Below are 3,385 nucleotides of genomic sequence, written 5' to 3' on the forward strand. Positions count from 1 at the left end.
AATGCCATAAACATATTTCATCCAGTTTTTCTCAGTCTTACCCCCACCCCAATGCCAGCCTCATTCTACAACAGTGGCACCATATAGCATTTGCAGACTTTTAAAGTCTAATGGGATCACACCAACGTGCCGGCAAGGCCGTGCTCCTGCTGGAGGCTCTGGACGAGAATCTGTTTCCGGGCCTCTTCTGGATCTGGAGGCCATCTCACCTGCACTCTTTGTTTGGGGACCTCTTCCTCAACCTTCAAAGCCAGAGAGTAGTATTTCCAAATCTTACTGATTCAGTATGGTTTTTTCCCCCCAAGTACTTGTTATGTATCCGAAGGTTGGACAATGAATAAAACTTACAGAAGAAAAATCTATACCTTTGAGTTGTGATTTTGGAGAAGAGTACTGAATATTCCATGGACAGCCAAGGGAACAAACAAGTATGTTTTGGAGAGAGTGCAACCAGGGTGCTCCTCAGAGGCAAGGATGGCAAAGCTTCATCTCAGATACTTTGGGCATGTGGTTAGAAGGGACAAGTCCTTGGAGAAGGACATTATGCTTGGAAAAGCAGGGGGTGGATAGCAACAGTGGAAGACCTTCAATGAGATGGGTTGACACAGTGGTTGTAATAATGTTAAAGACAGTGAGAATGGAACAGGGCAAAGTTTGGATCTGTTCTTTACAGGGTTGCTATGAATCACACATGATTTTGAAGGCATCTAATAATAACAACGTCCTGAAATAGTTCAGAGTTGACCAATCTGCCCACTCCCATCCCCTCTATTCTGTGTATTCCTTTAATCTTCTTTTGATGCCTCCTGAGTCATTCAATACTGTGTCCATAGATATGGGAAGCCAATACTAAATATTTGTAATAAACTGAATGCTATTTCAGAATGTGGGGGAGGTGGGGTTCAGGCTGGAATTCACCCTGAGGCACTAAGGCAATCCTTAAAGGTTTACTGGATTCTTGCATTGTATTTGCTGGACCCCTCCTTCCTGAGTCAAGCAAGGTTTTCAATAGAAAAGAGCTTGGCTTCATTTGCATTGAATTATCTTTGTGATTTACTTCCTGAAATATTTAATAAAGTTACAGAAAAGCTGGAATTTGAGCCTTCAGTCATTGGAACTGCTGGCCCCTGTCTTTTATGCTCTCTGGTTGTCTGTCTCATTATTAATAATTATAAAAATACTTTACCCTTGGTCTACAACACACAGACTCCTTCAGTTTTACAGCTTGAGGAGGAAATCTTTTTTCCAGTTCTTTCAGCTTGAGAAATGATGAGCATGTTCTTACTTTTTGGTCTTCTAACTTCAGGTCTTTGCATATTTCATTACAAGACTGTTTTATCTTCTTGAGCTGCTCTTTGGAATCTTCTACTTAGCCCCTTTACTTCACAATTTATTTCTTTCACATTAGATTCTCTACTTGTCTCTTCTGATATCCAAGAGACACATTTAAGTGTCTCTTCTGACATCCATTTTGGTCTTTTTTTTTTCTTTCCGGTCTTGTAAATCTTACTTTCTTTATACATGGTATAACTGATATCATCCCACAACCTCTGTTGTGTTCAAGAAATCAAATCAATTCTTGAAATGGTTTCTAAATTCAGGAGGGATATACTTGAGACCCTATTTTGGCTCTAGTGGACTTGTTCTCATTTTCTTCACTGTCAGTTTTAATTTGAATACGAGCAACTGACGATCTGTTAGCCAGCTGGCCTTGGCCTTGTATTGAGTGAAGATAGTAAGCAGGTCCATGTTTTTTCACAGTTGTGGTGGATTTGATGCCTGTGTATTCTACCAGGCAAGGGTCATGTGGCTTGATTGTTTTGAGTGAGCTGTTGTTATTATTTTGTTGTGTACTGTGGAGTCCCAACTGAACCATAGCTCACCCCGTAGTGGGTTTTCAAAGGCAGTAAATTGCACAAGAGTAAACTGTCTATATTTTCCTCATGGACCAATTGGTGGATTCAAACCACGTCAGTGTTGATGGTGGCGGCGGTGGTGTGCTGTTGAGTTGGAACCACCTCATGGCTGAGGGGTTTTTGGAGGTAATACATTGCATGGGAGGAGGCTGACCATCTTTCTCTTGTGGAGCATCTGATGGTTTCAGACCATGTAGTTTTGGTTTGGCAGTTCAATTCCTTACCACTAGGCCACAGGAGCACTAGAGAGCACTGGTGGCCTAAGGCGAGCAGCTGCACTGCATTCCCGAAGGTATACAGTTCAAATCCACCAGCTGATTAACTGTCTCTGAAAATCCACCAGATGGTCAGCTATGGGTCCATTCTGCTTCTACAGTACACACAACAACAAAAGGCCACCAGAGTAGTTAAAAGAAAAATTCCATCAAGTATTCTTCCAGCCTTATTTCTATCACCAAGGCCATATTTTTTTTCACTATCAATCCTTATTTGTTTCCAACTTTTGCATTCCAGTCATCTATCTGTCTTGATTGCAGATATGATAAATTTCAGATTATGTAGTTGGAGAAATCCTCAATTTCTTCATCTTTGGCTTGAGAGGTCGGCATGTCGATTTTAATAGCAATCATAGGAACTGATCTTTTTATAAACATATAGATATTGTCCCATCACTGACAGCATTATATTTCAGGATAGATCTTGAAATGTTCTTTTTGATCATGAATGGGATGCCATTCCAAGTCTATTTGTCATTCCTGGCAGAACAGATCCTATGATTGTCCCATCTCATATAAGATGGCCAAATACCACCAGTTTACTAATGTCTAGGATATTAATATTTATGCTTCCTATTTCACTTCTGACAACTCCCAGTGTTCCTAAATACATTTTCATGAATCTCACACATTTCATGTTCTAATTACTAGCAGATGTTTGCAGCTGTTTCTCCTACCTTTGTGTCCTGCACATCAGAATGTGAGTGCCTTTCATTGACATGAAGCTTTTCTCCATCCACGTCACTAACGTGGAGACTGTTTGGAGGCAGCGGCTCTTCACCAGCTGCGTTTTGCTTTCCAACCTAAGCGGCTCACCTTCTTGCACTAGGTCAGAACATGTTCTGCTGCCGTTAGTAAGGTTTTCACAGCCTATTACTGCAGATAATCTTCAGTAGAATCTTCCTTGCATGTGAAATCAATGATATTGTTCTGTAGTTTTCACACTCTGTTGGGTCACCCTTCTTTGGAATGGGAACAAATATATATCTCTTCCAATCAGTTGGCCAAGTGGTTGTTCTCCAGATTTCTTGGCACAACTTGGTGAGCACATCCAGGACAGTATCTGTTAGCTGAAATATGTCAATTGGTATACCATCTATTCCTAGGGCCTTATTTTTTGCTATTTCCTTCAAAGCAGCTTGAACTTCTTCCTTCATCACCATAGGCTCTTGCTCATATGTTATTTTATTAAAT

The sequence above is a fragment of the Elephantulus edwardii genome, unplaced genomic scaffold, assembly GCF_000299155.1.
Source record: "Elephantulus edwardii isolate Elephantulus edwardi_28Jun2011 unplaced genomic scaffold, EleEdw1.0 scaffold00050, whole genome shotgun sequence".
Classification (NCBI taxonomy): domain Eukaryota; kingdom Metazoa; phylum Chordata; class Mammalia; order Macroscelidea; family Macroscelididae; genus Elephantulus; species Elephantulus edwardii.